The 21,355-nt window shown below is 36.5% G+C and overlaps 1 protein-coding gene and 1 pseudogene across 1 annotated transcript in view; one reads left to right on the top strand and one right to left on the bottom strand.

The window, feature by feature from the left end:
* The window catches only part of LOC106010018 (mitochondrial calcium uniporter regulator 1 pseudogene), a 36,679-nt pseudogene extending 25,521 nt beyond the window's left edge, over nucleotides 1–11,158 (top strand).
* Nucleotides 1–21,355, bottom strand: part of Galntl6 (polypeptide N-acetylgalactosaminyltransferase like 6) — a 1,152,292-nt gene that overhangs the window by 566,418 nt on the left and 564,519 nt on the right. The gene's annotated exons all lie outside the window — the stretch shown is intronic.

Genomic DNA, 21,355 nt, shown 5'->3' with positions numbered 1-21,355 from the left:
ATAAGGAAATTAAACTTTTTTCACTGAAAAATTTTGAAGAAGATAAACATTATGGAAAAGTGGCTTTGTGGACATTTTGATTTTACAAATACAAACAACAAAAATACAGTAAGGACAAATAAGCAATTTTGTAGGTGTGCAGAGAGATGTGACACATTCTTATTACTAATAAATCACAACATTTCCACATTTTGATTTAACCGTTCCTCTTTTTTGCCCTTCACCAACTGGAGAATGAAGGAAATCAATAAATCAGATTGCACTAAGCACCTCATACAATTTTTTAGCAGTTGGGGGCACAGCTATCCAATTATGATTTGAGATTTGCTGAACATTTATTACAATTTTTCCAATTTATTCAGAGGGAACTTTTGGAGGCTCATTTGGTAGAGGCAATAAGTAGTGCATTAATGTAAATCAATATTGATTTGCTGTGAACTGCAATAAGGAATACAGCCACAGAGCAGAATAACTGCCTTTTTATTTTTCATTTAATAGCAGAAAAATGACCTAAGGGAAGAATTCATTCATTTCATGAAAATCAAGGGGATAATATAAACCAAAAACCCTATATGAAAAATTCTACAACTGTTACTTTCCTTTGTCAGTAGTTATTTTCACAACAGTGTCATAAAAGTAGGCAAGTATAAACTTGTAGAAATGTCAATATCTTATAACACTCTACTCTTCTATATGAACCAATATTATTAATATTGATACAAATGTCCTGTGATGTAGACATAACTGATTACAAGTCCTTCACTTAACAAATGTTTTCTGTGCACTTAGTAGATACCAGGCTCTGGGCATATAGTGAGATATCAATGGACAAATAATTCAGGAGAAAGAAGTTAATAATTACATTGTTGTGGTGAAAATGCAGCATTCAGCAGGCAACTGGGATAGAGGATGAGGCAGAGATAGGATTGGAGAGGCAGTTTGCAGTATTCAATAGGGTGCCCAGTGAAGGCCTTATGCAGTCTGTGAAATCTGAATGAATATTTTTTTTTAATATTCTTTTATTGGTACATTTTAGGTGTACAATATAATGACATTTATCATTGGAAATTTGCACCTTTACATAATCTCTCTTGGTTCTTATTTTTCCCCCTTCCCCCGCCCTCCCTTCAACCCTTCCATCCCTACCTATGTACAAAGACTTTGTTTCCATTTTGTCAATTTCTCATATTAATTCCATTCCCTTCTTTCCTTTCCCCTACCCCTCCCACTTCCCCTTCCCCTTTGCCCCTTTTCTTCCTGTTTCACATTATTTATTATACCTTTTAGTCCTTATTTACACTTTCAGTTTCTCACACTAGAGAAACTATTTGGTGTTTACATATGTGTGTCCTGTTTATTTCACTTAAGAGTATGACCTCAATGTGCATCCATTTAGCTATAAATGTCCCTAATTTCTCATTTTTGATGGCTGAGTAGTACTCCATTTTATAAAAAACCCCACATTTTCTTATCCAGTCTCTAGTTGATGAGCATTGGGCTGCTTTCAAGTTTTAGCTATTATAAATTGTGCTGCTATGAACATGGGCATACATATACCACTGTGGTATGATTCTTTTAATTCTTTGGGGAAGATACCCAGCAGGGGAATAGCTGGGTCAAATGGGACATCCAGTCCTAGTTCTTTGAGGTATCTCCATACTGATTTCCACAGTGGTTGCACCAGTCTACACTCTCACCAAAAATGGAAGATTCCTTTCTCCCAACAGCCCTGCCAGCATTTGTTATTGATTGATTTCAGATAGCAGCCATTCTTTCTGGAGTGAGCTGAAATCTCAGCATTGTTTGCATTTGCATCTCTCAAATGACCAATGATGTTGAACACTTTTTCATATGTTTATTTGCTATTTCTATTTCTTTGTCTGAGAAATGTCTATTCATTTCAGATGCTCATTTTTGGATTGGGTCTTTAAATTTGGGAGGTCTGTTGAAACTATACTACAAAGCTACTGTGATAAAAACAGCATGATACTGGCACAGAAACAGACCTGAGGACCAGTGGGACAGATTAGAAGATGCTGAAACAACTCCAGACATACTCAGCCATCTCCTCCTTGATAAAGGAGCCAAGCACCCTCACTGGGGGAAAGATAGCCTCTTTAATAAATGGTACTGGAAATATTGGGTTTCAACTTGCCAAAGATTAAAACTAGACCTATATCTCTTACCATGCGCTAAACTAAAACTGAAATGGATTAAGTATCTAAATATTAAAATAGAAACACTGAATCACCTGGAACAGAGATTAGGTAGAATTCTTCAAGACATTGGTGTAGGAAAAGATTTTATGAACAAAACCTCAGTTGCCCATGAACTAGCACAAACAATCAACAAGTGGGATCTCTTCTTATTAAAAAGCTTTTGCACAGCAAGAGAAACCACCAACAGTGTGAAGAGACAGCCCACAATGTGAGAAAAAATCTTCACCTGCTGTTCCTCAGACACTCCTTGGTTTATGGGAGCAAATTCTAATATCTGCCTCTGTCATTACATGGCCATCTTCTCTGTGTCTGTGAGTTCATATAGCAAGCTCCTCTCTGTGTCCAAATTGCTTTTTTTTTCATGGGCCTTACAGGGGAATATACTGTACTACAGTATGATCTTTCTTAATTAATTACTGTCACACTGCAAACACACTATGTTCAAATAAGGTCAGTATGTGGTGTTAGTTTAAACTAAAACAACTATGGAGGGACACAATTCAGTCTACAATGCCACCCAAGGTCAGTTTCTTTTTTCTATAAAATGTTTTAAATAATGTTTGCCTCATGGCTTTTTAAAAATTAATTTTATAAATGGATACATGAAAACATAAAAATTATACACAGGGTATGCATATATTATATAATGTTTAAATCAACTAAAATATATACATCCAAGATTTATCATTTATTTATGATTAAAGTTTTCAAATTACCTCTATAGTTTTGAAACATAGAGTACATTATCATTATTTCTGGTCTCTACAACTTCTTACTTCTATGTAGCTGGCTATGCCATACTCACTGACAAACGTTTGCTCCTGCCCTCTTTCCCCAGCCTCTGCTTACCACCACTGCACTCTCACTTATATCTATGTTCCACATAGGAACGAGATCATGTGGTAACTCTTTTTCTGTGCCTGCATTATTTCACTTAACATAATGATCTCCTGTTCCATTCTTTTTGTTGTAAATGTTAGAATTTCATTCTTTACAAAGAGGGATAGTATTCCATTGTGCACATATAGCACATTTTTTTATCCATTCATCCATTAATGGACACTTAGGTTTCTTCCATTTCTTTGCTGTTGTGAATAACACTTGCATGAACTTGGAAGTGCAGATGTCTCTTTAACATACCAATTTCATTTCCTTTGGATATATGCCCAGTAATGAGATGCTAGATTTTACTGTAGTTTTATTTCAAGTTTTTAAAGGTCTTCTATACTGCTTTCCTTTTCAGGTGTACTAATTTCCATTCCCACCAGCAGTGCACACAGTAGTGCATGTTCTTGTTGCTCCACATCCTTACCAACTCTTGCTACCTGTTGTCTTTTCGCTAATAGCCATTGTTATTGGAATGGGGTGATATTTCATTGTAGTTTTGATTTGTAGTTCCCTGATAATTAGTGTTATTGACCATTTTCTTCACATACTTGTCAGTTATTTGTGCCTCTTATTTTAAGAAATGTTTAATTATATATATTCCCTATTTTTAAAATAAGATTGCTTTTTGTGTTATTGAGTTGTTTGATTTCTTTACCTATTTTGGATATTAAAACTTTGTCACATGTAGTTTGCAAACTTTTCTCCCCTTCTGAAGATGATTCTTCACTCTGATGATTGTTTCTTTTATGTGGAGAAATGCAGAAATGTTTTAGTTTCCTATAATCCCATTCATCGTGTTTGCTTTTGATGTAAGTGTTCTTGGGTCTTATCCAAAAAATCCTGTTCATTTTCATGTTCACAAGCATTTCTAGTATTTTTTTCTGGTTATTTCATAGTTTCAGATTTTACATATAAGTTGTTAATCTATTTTGAATTGATTTTTGAAGTGGATGCGAGATAGGGGTCCGGTTTTATTCTTTCGCATGTGGATACTCATTTTTCCAGCACCATTTATTGAAAAGACTATCCTTTTGTCAATATGTTACCTTAATATTTTCATTGAAAATCCATTGTTTGTAGATGTATTGGTTTACTTTTTTGCTTTCTACTTTGTCCATTGGTTTAAGGGCCTACTTTTATGCTAATATTTTGAGTACTATAGCATGATATTTTAATGTCAAATAGTGTAATGCTTGCTGCATTAAATATTCTTTTTACTCAAGATTGCTTTGGAATTTGAAGTTGTGTGTATGTGTGTGTTTCCATAGAAACTTTATGATTGTTTTACCTAGTTTTATGAAGAACATAATTGATATTTTGATAGAGAGTGCACTGAATTTGTAGACTGCTTGGGTAATATGAACATTTTAACAATATTGATTCTTCCAATCCATGAACATGGAGGATATTCCATTGTTTTGTGTGTTTTCTTCAATTTCTTTCATCAATGTTTTATAGTTTTCATTGTAAAGTTTCACCTCTTTAATTAAATGTATCCTACAATTTTTTACAACTATTCAAATAAATGTGATTGCTTTCTTGATTTCTATTTCAAATAGTTTGCTATTGATGTATACAAATGTTACTGATTTTTATAGGTTAATTTTGTATCTTCTACCTTTGCCAAATTCAATTATTTGTCCTAGTAGTTTTGTTTTGTTTTGGTAAAGCCATTGAGTTCTCTATGCATAATACCGCATCAGTGACAATTTATTTCCTCTCTTCCAATTTGAATGTCATTTAGTTCTTTCCTCTGCCTGAATGCCCTAGCTAGGACTTTCTGTATCATTGAATAAAAAAAGTGAAGGTAGGCATCCTTGACATGTTCCAGATTTAAGAGCGAAGGATTTCAGTTCTGCCCCATTCAGTATATTAGCTATTGGGTTATTATATATGAACTTTATTATACTCACATATGTTCTTTCTATACCTAACTTGTTCAACATTTTTCTCATTGTAGGGTGTTGAATTTTATAAAATGCTATTTATTTATTTATTTATTACATCTGTTAGGATGATTATCTGGTTTTTGTCCTTTATTCTCTTGCTGTGGTATATTGTGTTTATTGACTTGTATATGTTAAACTATACTTTCATCTCTAAGATGAATCCTACTTGACCATTATGAATTATTTTATAGCTGCTTTTGGGTTCAGTTTGCTAGTAGTCTACTAAGGAGTTTTGCATCTATGTTCATCAAAGATATTGGGCCATAGATTTCCTTCCTTCCTTCCTTCCTTCCTTCCTTCCTTCCTTCCTTCCTCTCTTTCTCTCTTTCTCTCTTCAGAACTTGGACACAGAACCCAGGGCTTTTCACTGAGCTGCATACCCAGCCCTATTTTTTTAATCTTTTATTTTTATCTAGGGTCTCACTATATCACTAAGTTGCCCAGGCTGAGCTAAAACTTGTGATCCTCCTGTATCAGTCTCCCAAAGTGCTGGGATTACAGGCATGCATGACCAATCCTGGTGTTATGGTTTATATCTAAATGTCTTCCCAAACTTGCTATGCTCAGAGGTGGGGCTTGTGGAAAGTGAATGGACCATCGGGACACCATAGTTGACTGGCTGTTATGGGGTAGTGCCTGGTCAAGGAAGGCAAGCTCCTTGGGACATGACCAGAAGTGTGTATCTCCCTTCCGGCTCTTATCTTCACTCTGTTTCCTGGCCACCTGATGTGGACAGCTCCCTTCTTCCCAGACCCTTCGGCATGCCATTTCTGTGTTTAAATCTGCCAAACACAGACTGTAACTTCTGAGCTATGAGGGGGAAATAAAGATCTCCCCCTTTAAATTGTTGGCATGAGGTATTGACTGAGACACCTGGCTTCCTAAATTCTCTTGGATTCTATTTGCATGGAATAGTTTATTTCATGTGTGACTATGTCTGTCTATAGCAGTGAACTGAGTTTCTGGTACACAACACATAATTAGGACTTGTAATTTTATCCATTCAGTCACTGTATGTCTTTTATTTGAACAATTTAATCTGTTGCATTTAAGGTGTCTATTGATAGATAAGATCATGTTATAATCACTATGTATTTGTTTTGAATTTTTTTCTATTTTTTTGTACTTCCCTACCATCTTCTTAAGTAGTTAAGGTATTTCCTCTACTGGTATGTTTTGATGTCTTACTTATTTTGATTTATCTATTATAGATGTTTGCTTTGTCTGAGAGTGTTTTAATGGGAATTACTGTTTAAGTGTAAGTTTGGGAGTAAAAATTTTCTACTCCTATCATCCACCTGAAAAATGAAGATAATAATAGTTCCCATCAAATATTACTTGCAGTAGAAATAAACTAGGAAACCCCTAAAGAACATATAAAGAAGCACTAGTCCTGTGCTGACAAAATGTAAGTGATTTGATTGATGTGAGCACTATTATTTTTATATTTTAAACTACTCTCATCTTTTTAAAACTTCTACAAATTTACAATAGGCCCATGTATCATAGAAGTATTGCATGATATTAATCTAATAGACAAACATGCCAAATCACTTTCCAAGTTACTATATACATAATCTCCCATCTTTTTTTTTTTTTTTTTTTTAGACAAGATCTTGCTTTGTAGTTCAGGCTGGCTCTGAACTCACTATGTAGCCCAGGCTGGCCTCAAACTCCTGGAGATCCTTCTGCCTCAGCCTCCTGAGTGCTGGGATTACAGGCATGTACCACCACACCTGGCTACCATCTCTTTTAAACTTTTCAGATATGTCCTTATTTATAGTTTATAACCAACATTACGCATAATTGTTTGATGCAGATATTGAGATAAAGTATTTTCACAGTGTACATTTTGAGCATTTGCAATAAAAATAATCAGGTAGTTAGATGTACCAGCTATGAATTCTTTCACCTTTACTTGTTCTTTTCCCCAAAGTATGATTGTTATATTAGTGAGTACTGGAAAAAGACAAAAAAATTAAATAGGGCTAGTTGGCTAAATAAATGAATCATAGAAATTAAGTGAACAGATATATTTTAGGCAGTTTTCATTACTTTTGGAAATACAAAAAATACACTTGCATGCCTGTAATAAATAGTGAGCTCTTACAAGTACTTACTGAAATTCTAACCATTATACACAGAACTTTATCACTGTTTATCAAGTCAAGCCTTCTTGTTTCACTGTCAAGTTTTAAGGTTTCAATAAATATTTAAAATAATATACAACAAAGAGATATAGTTTAGATGCACAAGTCCTTCAACTGTGACTTCAGGATATCATTTAAAGATCGTGGCATAGTTTACAGGGAAAGATTTGTCATAAAGGAAACACACGAAAGAGTAATAGCTGAAAAACTATTAGATACATGCAAATGAGTAAATAAAATATTTAATGAGAAAAGTAATGTGAATAAAATAGCATTGGGTTTAGACTGACATGCTATGTGATGAGACAGAGCAAATGGAGCAACATAAATGTACTAAGTCTACAGAAATTAAGTTTCTATAGAAGCAGGAACATTTCCTTTAAATATTTGAGCCCACTGTCCTGCAATATAAATGTTATAATTTTAAAAAAGTATCACATACATGTGTAAATATTGCATTGTTTCTCTGGTGTGAGAAACTTAAAGTGTAAAGAAGGACCAAAAGGAACAAAATGTTCAAATGGGAAGGCTAACTGGGGTGGGGGAGGGGAAAGGAAGGAAGGGAAAAGAAGGAAAAAATGGAAACAAAGCTTCTGTGAATACAGAGAGGAAGAGGGGTTGGAGGTAAAAGAGGGGAAGGGGAAAAAGAAGAGTCAAGACCTTCAACTTTTTAAAATATGATCATTATATATATTTAAAATGTACCAATAAACAATTAAAAATAAAACATTACAATAGGGAAAAAAGAAATATAGAACCAATCAAGTAAAAAAGAAAAATAAAAAGGTTGAAGATGAGAAGAAAAAAAAATCTGGATTGTGGACTGAAGACCTGAATTCCTGTCCAGCTTCACAAATGCTTAGCACTGCAAATACTGATCAACTTGTGTGCAGGAGCAGAGTTCAGGAGGCTTCCAGGTGTCTGTTGGGTTCACTTTTTAGTTACTGGCTCAGAAGGAGTTTTGCAAGGGTCTGGAGCTAGGAACCGGGCAATTTGGTTGCAAAAGTAGAGCTGGAGAGCATCAGGAGAAGAGATCAGAATGTTTATGGTTATTTACCCCACCTCTGCAATGTTTCAACATTTTTTCAATGAGTATATCCAAAGCGGTGCATACCATGTGAGTATGAGCCTTGAGCTCTGAACTGGGAGAAAGGTGTAAAATCAGGGAAGCTGGGTTAGCTGATTCTGGGGGTGCTTTTCAGCTCTAATAGTCTATGAATCCGTGTGTTTGTATACGTGTATGAGCAGGCACATCCAGGTGCTCCGTGCATGAGTGTTATGTCTTGTGCCTAAACATGATTTAATTTTACACTGATTTTAGGTTTCAGGGATTTAGATTAGGAAATTAGTAGTTCTAATTAAAAAGAATCATTTAGTGAGATTAATTGTAAAAAGAAGAATAAAATCTTTTCATTAAAAATTAGTAAGGCTTTGCAAAGGCATTGAAGTGTGGTTCATGAAATGCACATGGCTTATAATACATTTTCTTGTGCTACTTATCAAAAGTTGAGGTCATGTTTTGGTATTTCTAGTAGCCTACACTCACCAATTTTCAGTACTTTAATTATTGTGGCACATCTGGATCTCTCTGGCTTTGCACAGATTAACATTACTTTAAATAGAGAAATCTCATTTGTCCTCATTATTACCCACCAATTTTGAGAAAAAATAGATACCAATTTTCAAAATTTGCAGCTGTATCACATTTCTTAAAGTTGAACCTTGCAAAATTTGGCAATAGTAGTCAACCCAGCTCTTCTCAAGCTCTAACAGCTGCTTACATAGCTTGGGTCATCAATCTGCTATTCATATTGCTCTAGGAAAATTTAAAACCAGAGATTGAGTTATCATTTTTTCATGAGTTATTTTGTAGATAAAAAGCAAAGTATTACACAAAGCAATGTAAATTATAGCAAGTATTACAGAATTACCATTTATATTTGGTCTGTCTTTTAAAACAGAAATGGTAACTTATAAGTTACTTGAGATGGTTACTACATAAGTCCACTTAAGAACTGAAGTTTCCAATATCTCTTTATTATAAGATTGTGGCAGTGTTTGTCACAGTGGCAATTCTCCGTGAGTTAGATTGTTTACCTTTAATATTCATGTACATTTTCCATCATTTCTTGATATTCACCTTCTGTTTAAATAAGTCCTGCTTTGTAATCATTTTCTTTAATCTTCTCTGACTACGCCTATCCTTACTGTTTGATTCTTCTCCTATGTAAGTGGCCTACTACATTTCCATGTGTACTTTGAGCTTTTTCAGGAGAGACAAGGGTAAACAGTACTAAACTGGCAAGCAAAGGCTGAATAACTCCTGATAATTTTAGGATGATGTCTCAGAGGAAACATATAATTGCTGAATTATTTCCAAAAATGATACCAATGCCACTCTTTCTCAGGAATGTCCATTGTATGTCCATCTGCATCAAACATAGGAAATCTCCATGCTAATTATCTGAGTACAGATAACTTGTGATAAAGAATAATTAGGTATAAATGAAATTAACTAAGTACCTAAGAGTACTGAAGGGGGGTCTAAGGTACAACTGTAAGAAGCACACCATGGATCTGAGAGCATAATTTTGGGGAGAAGGAACTGAGTCCAATGCTGTTGTCTGTGAGTCCAGAGAGGATACCAGGACCTTTGCAGAGGGGATCCCAGCCCACTGACATTGTTTCTGTGGGAAAGGACAATGAATCTGATTCTGCAAGAGCTTGAAAAATTTTAAACTGGATTCAGATGGTGTTACAAGAGGTGTTACAAGAGGTGTTCATCCCAATATGATACTGAAATCTACATTATTCATTTGTTACATTTGTTTCTTTGGATGGACTAAATAAAAGGTGCGGTAAGCTGGGGGCTTCTTGTCTTTGCTGCCCAGAGCAGCACTGATCAGACCCAAAGCTTAGCTTCTTCTCAGTCTCATTTGTCTACCTTTCCTGTAATTCGCCGTGTGCTGCCGTGGCTCGGAGGAGACCAGGACTCACTGCAGAGGTTCTGGTAACGTCCCCTTCCCCTGTTTCCCACAACATATTGTTTAATTCATTATTGGACATTTTATATGAATGACATTGATATAGTTCAAGAAAACATATATTATTATCTAAGGTTGTTGGATTAATAGTTGTTTTTTCAAGTCAAGGACAGAACTGCACAACATATATAATGTATCGGCCGCTGCCCAGTGCCGCCCGCTGGCCTACTGGGAGCTCCAGCACCCTAGGCCTCAGGCGCCCCCCACCGGGCGCGGGGCGGGGAGGGGCCCGGCGGGCCTGGGCGGTCGCGCTCTGTCCTCCGGGAGAGAACTACACCTGTCTGCACAGTGCCTGGAGCTGGAGCACCAAAGGACAAGTTTCACCTCGCCCGGGAATCAGAAGCTCTATTCGACACCCAGCCTTAGTGTGCTTACTGGAAGAAAGGTTTACGACTCAGTGAGCAGAAATCATTGTGTCCGCATTGGCCAAGATCATGGAGGTCAACACGGACGTCGTCTACAAAGACATGGTCACCAAGGTGCAGCAGCAGATTGCTCCTCAGCAAATAACCTCTAAGATTGCAAATGTGAAAAAGGATATGATTATTTTGGAGAAGAGTGAATTTTCAGCCCTTGGAGCAGAAAATGAGAAAATAAAGCTTGAACCACATCAGTTAAAACAACAAGTAATGGACAGAATGATCAAAGCCTGAACAGATACCAAGTTAGACTTCAATGTAGACAAGAGCAGAGTAAAAGAATTGTATTCACTGAAGGAAAGGAAGCTGTTGGATTTGAGGAAGGAAATAGTGGAATTGCATACCCAGCAGGACCTGACGCAGAGAGACAGGAAGATCGAGACCAAGGCCACTGGCCTCGAGACCATGCTGGAGGAGAACAAGCTTGACAGGATCAAGTATCTAGCAGGGTCCATATTTGCCTGCCTAACAGTAGCTATGGGATTTTAACACCTGTGAGCATAATAAAATACGTAAAGAGATTTCTATTGTTTTCCCTTAAGAATGCTAAATTGTTCCCTTTTTCCTTGTTTCAAATTTGAATCCTGATTTTGACAATGCATATTATTTATTTTTATGGAAATTGTGGGCACATAACCAAGATAATGAGGTCACAAATTCCTTAATCGCTCCTTCCCTCTCCTGTTTAATTGACTCTGAATGGTGTGGACCAGACATCGAAGATCCACTCCGCCGAATTGGTGAACTTGGCCTAAGCTGTGGTGCAAACCGACAAATCTTGGTGTAAATTCTCTGCAGCTTTAAATCTTCTGTCATACTGAGGATTCAAGGTCTCCATTGAAAGGACACAGTGACTTTAAGTGCTGAAGAATCACTGAAATTCAACCCAAAGCACCGGGCTCCTCTTGACCTGGGACCCAGTCCTCAGCCCAGCTGCTCCCGTACCCCTGCACTTCTGCACCTCAATGACTGCCATTGTCAGAGTCAGTTGTGTTACACTTACGTGTAATGTGCCTTCCAACAAGAAACACTTATGGGTGATGAAGCCTTGTAATTCTAAGGGAGAGCTTTTACCTCTTAAATGCTAGATTTCCTTTCTTCCCTCCCTCTCTCTTCTTTCTCTTCCTTTCCCTCATGATTTGAGAACTATATTAATACTCTACTTGTGCCACTGCCTACCTAGAAAACTTACTCATTTTCAGCATGGAACTCTACTTGAGTTTATGGTGCAGAGTCTACTTCCTTCTGGCCTTCCTCGGTTTATTAAGTAAGCAAAGCACTATGCTTGCCTTCTCTAAGGCGTCTAGATGGGGTGCACACTTTTCATAATGAAACTCACGCCGTTAGCGAGTCTGCCTTTGCCTGTGACCAGCTCAGACGGGCATGGTTTCCAGATAAGAGGGCAGTCGTGACCAGCAGCAGCCTCAGCACCACTGATCTCTCTGAAGACATCCTCATCCCTCATCCCTGCCTTACCTCTGTAATTAAAACAAACATCCTCGATACAGCTGGTTTATTTTGCAGAGGCACGTTCTCACCTTATTTGACCGGCTTGTGGGCAAGAATAGGCAGTGTGGGAGCAATGGCATCCGTAGGGCCTTTCTGTCTTTCCCAGCACGCACATAGCACATGCGCAGATGCTCTGGCACAGCGGAGAAACCACGCGAAGAGCTCTTCGCTCTGGTAGGGTCAATTACTCTTCGTCACTGTACAGCCAAGTTGGTAAAAATGAGTCTCCTTCTGCCCTTTGGGTGTAATTTCAAAGTTTTAGAAAGTGTTAAGTCATTTCCTTTCTAGAAAACATTTGTGTAAACCAAAAATTCTGTGCTCCGTACAACAGAAAAATCAAGTACTTTTGTATCATTGGAAGAAGTTTCAAAGTAAGATGTCATAGTTTAATATTTTTCAAGTAGATCAAAAATTGTCTTAACAACTTAGAATATGTTTTGCTATATTTCTCCCCTTTCCTAAAAGAGGTCCCAGAAAAGACATCACATCCAGCCATCACCTTTGTATTACTGGGCTCCATGAGCGGCATTGCCTTAAGGCCACATTTGTAACTTCTGGAAATCACCCAACTTTGTTAGGTACAGCTGGAAAAAGGGCTTGAAGGTCAGATGTGCTTACCAGGTCATGCCCCAAAATAAAGGCTCCCAAGAGGAGAAAGTGCTGTGCACAATTATGCTTCAGAGTAAACACTAACCTCATAAATGTTAAAACAAAGTGAAGTGTCCTTACATCCTTATATCCTGATCAGATATTTTTAAAATAAAATACGGTGGGTGATGTTCTTACCTCTGCTAAAAGTATCCCCACCATCATCTGTGCTGATGGCAGAGGACCGTGTCACTCTGTCACTTAAATGGGGCCTTTGGTTAGGCAGCATGGTTCTTCACAGCACTGTTTTGGCCTTCAGAACAGCAGACTGTGCTTTCGAGTGGTGGATGGGTGCACATGGGGAGCTAGCAGGGCATAGAATCACGTTCCCTTGTTCAGTCCCAAGGGTTATATTTGAAAAGCACTGAGCCAAAAGTACAAACGCACCCTTCCTGCCGCTGCCTGGCACATCTGGGGCACGCCTGCACACAGAGCCAGCGCCCCCTTGTGCTGCCCTGGTGGGGGATGCAGATCCCTTAGGCGATAGAAGCATACAGTGGGAAGAGGCTGGCAGAAGCTGCAGGCGGCAGGCTGTGGGCATGGGGACTGCAACCAGGCTAGGCCTGAGCACATGCCCTTCGCACCTGGGTGGGAGCGCAATGCAGAGCCTAGAGCAGAGCACGAAGTAGAGCCTTGGCGCCTCCTTGTCATGTCCTAATCCTTTCACCTTTTCCAGGTTCCCCTGCTTGCTTGCTTTCCTCTCTCTCCTCCCCTGCCAGTTATCTTTTTTGAGGAACCTAAACTACAATTTCACTTTTTTCCCCCATTTTACTGATACTGTTGTTGTGTGCAGTTCTTTACTGGAAAACGTTCACTTTTATTTCTCTGCTGGTTTTATTGTCTTAGCTGGTTTTCTAGCTTAATATCTAGCAAAACTAAGATTGTGTGTGTGTGTGTGTGTGTGTGTGTGTGTGTGTTTACCCCTCAAGTATGCCAGGCACCTCAGTTGGGAAATCACAAGTTCAAGAAGAAAGGCTGGACTCAAACCAGAAGCCTTGCTGGAATTTGCCTCTGAACACTTGAAAAATAAAAGTCTCAAGCCACAGTGAACATGTCTGTCTACCTGGTTTGTCTCCGTCCCACTTCTATGTTGCTTTTCCCTTTGTACCTGTACCCAGTGACGTCACAGACCCCCTTCTCATGCCCCTCCCACCCTCTGCTCATTGATTAACCACGTCAACCCTGGCAAGCATTTCTCTCCCTCCACCCTCAGATCCTGTGTTCTCAGACTTTTGCATCATTCTAAATTAATATTCCATACTGGAACTCATCTAGAAAACTGACTGTAACATTTGTTTATTAAATTTGTTGTGGCTTTTTTGGCACTAAAGCAAAAACCTGTTGACTGGAAATAATTTATTCATTATATAAAATATTTGAAAATTAAAAAAATATATATGGGCTGGGGACTTAGCTCAGTGGTTCCGGAGCCTGCCTCACAAATGCAAGGTCCTGAGGTCGATCCCCAGTACCAAAAATAAATAAATAAATAAATAAATAAATAAATAATAATAATAAAAAAATATATAATGTATCAAAGATTATATCCTACATTTGATTACAAGTATATATTAGGTGCTTGTATCATATTCAAATTTGTGTTTGTTTATATTTATGCAAAGGTTCCTATCTAATTCAGCTTGGAAAGGTCATCAACTGCAAAAGTATACAAGTTGTTCAAAATACTTCACAATTGCTAAATTATGAAACAGTAGTTTCTTAAGTATAGCACAGCATTGTGTGAGAATCATCACTTACTGAAACACATTGTCAGTATGTTTAACACTAGATTACAGTGTAATGACATCAAAGATTGCATTAATAATGTGTTCAAGCCAATGAACCTCAGCAAAAAAAGTGAAAACAAGTACTATTTTCTTAATTATCATGTCTAATTTAAAAATATTTCTCATTAAGTTAGTTTCCTTGCTTTGTTTTGAAACACAGAAATTAAATTTTATGACAGAATTGTATAAGATTAAAAGCAATAATCTTAAATTGTTACATTAAAATGTATATGTCAGAGATATTTAGTTTTAAAAGTTGAAACTAATTTCTCCACTTTAAAATATATGAGAAATTGTGCTTTGTTGTGCTTTATTTGAAGATACTTCAACAAAGTTGAATTATGACCATTTTAAACTTTATAAATGTTGTTATAGAAACTACCTTAAAATATTTACTGAATTACAAAATATTTAGAAGGGTCCTTGGTACATAATAAATACTCAAGTTAGCCATTATTATTGTTAATAGTATTATCATTATCTCTGTTCCTCATCCATAAATTTCTTAGCAATGTCTTTTTTACCATTGTCTATCCTTGGAAATAAAAAGAGTAGGTCTCTCTCTCTCTCTCATTAAAAGAAAATGAGAAATAGTAAATTCAGAATTTGTTTCTTATACACCATCCCTTGGAGAAAAACTATCTTTCATAGTTGTTTGTTCTACAGTCAATAGTTGAAAACAATTGGTATAAAGTGTATAAATGTAAAGAATAAAAGCAATATGAAGGTAACAATAAAAAGTTAAGTTGAATAAATCAGACACACACACTTAAATATTGCATGAGAAACCCTAATAATAAATAAACCAAAGAACAAAATAAGAGATAGATAATAGGAAATAAGAAGATCTTTTGTAAATGGGAAAGGGACTGAGAAATGGAGAGAGAGGAGGGGCAGGAGACATAAAAAGAATTAAGATGTGTTATGTTTATATGCCAAATCTCCACAATGAATGTAATCATTATGTACCTCAAACATATAATAATAAAAATTAAAATTAAAAGAAAACATATGATGGGATTTGTTAATGGCCCAACATATAACAGCTGTGATATAATCTTCCACAGATTTGCTTATATATGGAAACATTAGTTTTAGGGAAGTTTTTCCTTATTTAATTAGGTTAGAGTCTTCCAGTTGAACATATCCATAGTACTCTATACTTCTCCATAGCCTATGCTATCACACTGTAATTAATGAAATATAGAAGTATTACAAAGTGTGTGTGCCTCTTTAATTTGTTCTAATCCATGATCTCATAGACTACATCTTTCTGTAATCTAGCACCATATGTGAGACTGACTAGATAAATAAATGAAGAGTTGAAATAAACAGGAGGACACATTTACAAAGCATGATAGATTTCTTGCTTTTTATTGTAAGCATATTCCACTTTTTCTATGTACCAATTTAATAACTATAATCATGGCCAATTCTGCTACACTTTTAAAATGTCTGTTTACCAGTCTGTTTTCAAGTGTTACTGGGATCTCTCTGTCTCTGTCTCTCTCCCTCTCTTTCTCTCTCCCTCCTCTCTCTCTCATTCTCTCTCTCTCTCTCTGTCTCTCTCTTTTTCTGTCCTGATTAAGTATTGCCAGATGCATGGGGAAATTTTTCCCCTTTCCCTATTTTATTTTCCTTCCTTTTCTAGAAATGGCAAGAAAATATGATTACACTTATTTTTCAACTTTAATCAATCAGTACACTTACAATCCTTTTAAGCTCCCATGTATTTCAAAACAACTCTCATTATTTATTTCATGGCATAGAAGGTACAAAACAAACCATGAGGAAAATACACTAACTGTAACCACATCAGGTTTTGTATGCCCTGAGTTGATCTAGCAGGGGCTATAATGCAACTGATGTATATGACCACTCTTTTTACCTTGTAGATTTGGTGAGCAGACAGAATTACCCACTCTTCACAAAACAAGTTCCATTATGTTCCCCAAACCTTCTTGGATTATTCTTGTTTAAAGGTCTTGTCTAGAATACTTGTGCCCTAAATTTTTGTATCCTCAAATTTTACCCACTACAACTGAAAGGAACTACATAGCTTTGCCTTCTTTTCCCCTTCCACATTATATAAAAGAATCCACATCTATAAACTCTACTGGCCTTTTAAGCTGTGTATTGATGAACGTTATCCTGAGAAACAGAAATTCATATACAAATGGGGTGATACTGTCATTCCTCATCTGAGTCCAAAAGCCTTAGACACAGCAGTGCTAATATCTAAGGGCAAGGGAAGCTGATGTCTCTCACCTAAACCAGAGAGTGTGAATTCAACCTTTCTCGGCCTTTTGGTTCTATTTTTCTCTTCAGCAAATTTGATAATTCTCTTTCACATTGAGAAAGGCTGACTATTTTTCTTAGTTCATTGATTCAAATGCTGCTTTCTTCCAGAAACTCTTTACAAAAGGGCCCAGAAGTAATGTTTCACAAGATATCTGCGTATCTCTTAGCCCAGTCCATTAGACCCATAAAGTTGCCAATCACAGGTCAATAGTTTAGTTCATCCGCTCAGCCTTGGCCTAATTCTTATAAGACCTGACAATTGTGGCCTTATTACTCAAAACAACCATGTTAACTACTTTATGTGATCATTTCTTATATCTTTTCTCTTACAATTTAGTGATGCCATAGAAAAATTCTTGCTTTTCTTAGTTCTAAGAGAATCAAAGAGAGGAAGTTTTACTCTTTCTTGGGCCAGAGTAAAACACTATTCCCGTGGGGCAGACATGTTGACAGAAGCAGTTTCTATGCAAGAAGGCAGTAGAGTAAGCGGAAGCAAATGTAAGAGCAGGTAAACTGCCTGGTCTAACCAGATGTTTCACCTATCTGTGATAAAACTTGAATATTTTCATTTTATTTCAACAAAAGAGAATGTTTTCCCATATTAAAAAAAACTTTAAAAATGCAACTTCTATTGAAGAAAAAGATTCTGAGCTTCTCCTTGGCCTGGTTTTGGGTCATCTGGAGCCAGCAACTGTGCGAGAGAACTACACATGGGAGGCTGCATCTTGATAGGACATGAGGCTATGTGAAGCAGCCTGGAGATCGAGGTTGATGCCCAGTACAGTGTTTAAAGCTCTGTTAGGACTGAAAATTGTTAGCACTGGAAGTTGGAATAGTGCTGTGTCCAGGTGTAGTAGCAGCCAGTCTAGTCTACATTGGACTCTTGGTCACCAGTTAGTTCTGGTAGATCTTTTATAACTGGGTAGAGATGAGATTCAGTTTCAGAGAAAGGATTTTTCTAGAGATCAGGAAGATCTAAAGGATTCTAAAAATACCTCACACGCCGTGGAATGGGAATCCAGGTGACACCTTGTTTTTATACTTGACAAATATGAGAAAAATGGAGATAAGGACTCTAGGGCACTTTGCATTCTAGATTTGATTGGATTTTGAAATTACAAAATAGATCTTCTTCATCATAATGGACTGAAGCTGATGATGCATTTTCTGGCTCAATTACATTTTAGCAATAAACTGAAGCAGGTGTAAGCATGGGAAATGTAGAGAGAAAACATGGGACAGCTTTGCTAATTTTCCCAAATTATGTTAATATCTCCTTTATCTCACTCCATGTGGCACTTTGCTTCCTTATAGAATTTATTACAGGGCCAGGGATTTAGCTCAGTGAACCTGCGTCTGTCTCACATGCGCAAGGTCCTGAGTTCGATCCCCGGTACCAAAAACAAAAAACAGAATTTGTCCCACTGGGCCTTTTATAGAATTTTGTATTTGTCTTTTCCCTCATTGTAACATTATAAATGTGGAAAGGACACAATCTAGAATTCATATAGTGCACAGTACAACAGTGCTTTTAGGATGTTCTTTGAAAATGTTTCTTAAAGTGGATTAAGTTTTTATATTGTACTTATGTTTATTTGCAACAAAATCTGAAGTTGGACACTTACTTATTTTACAAAAGGGACCCTTTTGCAGAGGTGGAACCAACAGTATGCGTCATGTTTTTTATTGTCATTTAATACTCTGAAAATATTTGTTTCCATCCTAAGGGTGCTGTCATGGCCTGTTGAATTGGAAAAAACTTCATTTTGGATCTTTACCATAAAAAGAAATTTTAAAAAAAAGTATTTTACTAAGTTCTGATATCCTGGTGTATCATTTTGTAACCTTTGTCTTCCTATGCTAAAAGCTCTCTGTAATTTAATCATAACTTTTTATACATTTCACAACAATTTCAGGCCCTTGCCTGAATCAAGGGTTAAGCGGATCAGAAATATTCCTTGTGATTAGAATTGAATGTGCATGTGCTTTTGTTTCTTCTTAAAACAACTGTGGAGTTGTCATTTAAAACTCATTTAATTAGTGGTAACTCTTAGAAATTGGTTTTAAACCCAAATAACTTCATGGAAAGTAGTTGTATGATTTACAGCATTTCAAGCACTGCATTTCTTTAGTGAAAAGTCAAATATTTTCTATACATTTTTAAAAAAATCTATCTTCCTTCTAATGCAATTTTATGTTCCCCAACCAAAAACATGCCTTCATTAGGTAAATTAGTATTCATAGAATGTAGTGATTTGATAGTGCTAATGGCCCTATGTCTCACATCTTAACATTACATAATCATTTAATTTCTGAGAAATATTTAGCTGTTAGTGCCTTGCTTAATATTCTTCTTCTTCTAGAAAGTCTGGGCCTCTCATTGAAGACAATAGCTTATAAATTTCACATATAAAATCTTAAGAAAATATTTGTACTAACCCATCAGGAATTATTACACATCAGTAGTTACACTGTACATAATATGAATCATTTCCTTCACAGAGCTTGTTTAAATAAAGCCTGTTATTATATTTAAAAACACAATTTCATTTATTTAAAGAAATGAACTCCCCATCTATTTTTCAAAAATAGTGTGAGTGGTTTTATGAGAGAACCCTAAGTATAGAGAATGGACTTATTTATTAGGAGAAGAAGGTCACTGAAAGAATCTCCTTGGTAACACAGGACATCACTATTCTTGGTTAGAATCTTATGAAATATATTGTTCAGACTTTATATCTTACAATACACAGCACTGATGTCCAGAGGGTTGGTAATATATCCCTGGAAATATGGCTTGTTAGAGCCAGAGCTAAGAGCCAGTCTCAGATACTCAATCATCCCAGTCTTTGGTTATTTATTTATTTTTTGCTGTTGTTTTTTGCTTCTTGCTTTTGTTTTCATCTTCACAATTTTAAAAGAACATCTTTTCTCATGTAGGTGTATATATAGGTGTATTTGTTCCTCCTCTTATGTTTTCCAACCCTTCCCCCCAACTCAAATAATGGTCTGTTTAATACACATGCTATAGCAATGATAGCACTGAATTGCAATCACATTGTGCACATATGAACAGTCATATCAGCAAATCACACATTCACGAGTCACATCCGCAGATTTCATTCCAGAAGACTCTGCACCCATATGCTTAAGTGTATGTGTTTTTAAATTGATTACGAATGATTTTCTCTGTGAGATATATGATGTTTACAGCAATGATATATATAATATTAAGTCCCCCAATCATAGTGCAGCAGGCAGCCCTGACCATCCGGTATCGTTATAAGCCAAAGAATAAGATTCCTGATCTCTTTTTCTCATCATTCCCTGCTCCATTGAGTTTGTCCATATACTTTCTTATCAGGCCCTAGAATCTATGCCCAGAACACACACTGTGTAACATTTTTCTCCTCTTCAAAAATTTGAGTGTCTTAGCTATAAAGATTAAAAAGATCTTCGTGGTCTGCTGTAAAAGCCAGGAACTACTGGAAGAAACTATTATAAATAATTCATTATAGAAACATTTATTTTGACTTAGTGACTGCTCTGGGGAACTTCCAGTCAAATTCTTCACTACGTGTCCTAGTAACATTCAAAAATAGGAAATAAATGGGATCAACAAATTGTGCCTATTATACTTAAGCCAGAATAAGAACACAGTGTGCATTTCCCAGAAGATAAAATTTAAATAGCACACAATATAGAACATGTAATGCTGGCTGAATCACCTTGAGAATCTTTTTTTCCAGAAATTATGCTTCCCTGCTGATTTAATATTTCCAATAGAGAATAGTGACCTGTCTCTAGAACCTTCATCAAACCTTCACCAGGTACATATTCTATGCTAAGCAGAGTTTTGGGAGTGGAAATGCTATAGCAAAAATAATTCCCTGACATCTACAATGTCTGTACAAAAGAGGAAAAAGAAAATAAGCACAAATAAAGGAAATACTGTTAAGTGTTGTGTAAAAGATAAAGTATGTTGACATTAGAGAGAATGTCTAGGAAAGACCTCTCTGAAAAAATCAACATTATAATTGAGGAGACTTGAACCATGACAAAGAGGCTGCCAAAAAATTCTCAAGAAAGACAGTTACAAGCAAATGAACTGCAAGTGTTAAATCTCTGAATTAGGAACAAACTTAGTTTGTTGAAAAGATAAAAATGAGAGGCACTTTTCCCAGTGATGGAGAGAAGAGGAATGAAGCTGGAGAGGAAGACAAGAAACTCACAGGCAGTGGCCAATTGTTTAATCTGATTGTGACAAGAAGACATTAGAATACTGAGGGGAGAATGTGACCTGATGTATATTTGGGACACATCACTTGGCTCCTGTATGCATAAGTCAGTGGGGGAGGGCCAGACTGGAGTCAAACTGTAAGGAGTTACAGAAGTTCAGTGAAAGTTGGAAATAGTTTGTGATCCTATGAGTGGATATTCT

This window comes from Heterocephalus glaber, unplaced genomic scaffold (assembly GCF_053883595.1).
Source record: "Heterocephalus glaber isolate CG9 unplaced genomic scaffold, H.glaber_assembly_v1.0 deba00001461, whole genome shotgun sequence".
NCBI classification, from domain to species: domain Eukaryota; kingdom Metazoa; phylum Chordata; class Mammalia; order Rodentia; family Bathyergidae; genus Heterocephalus; species Heterocephalus glaber.
The sequence above is the reverse complement of the archived record's forward strand: the minus strand, read 5'-3'. Positions and strand labels throughout refer to the sequence as shown.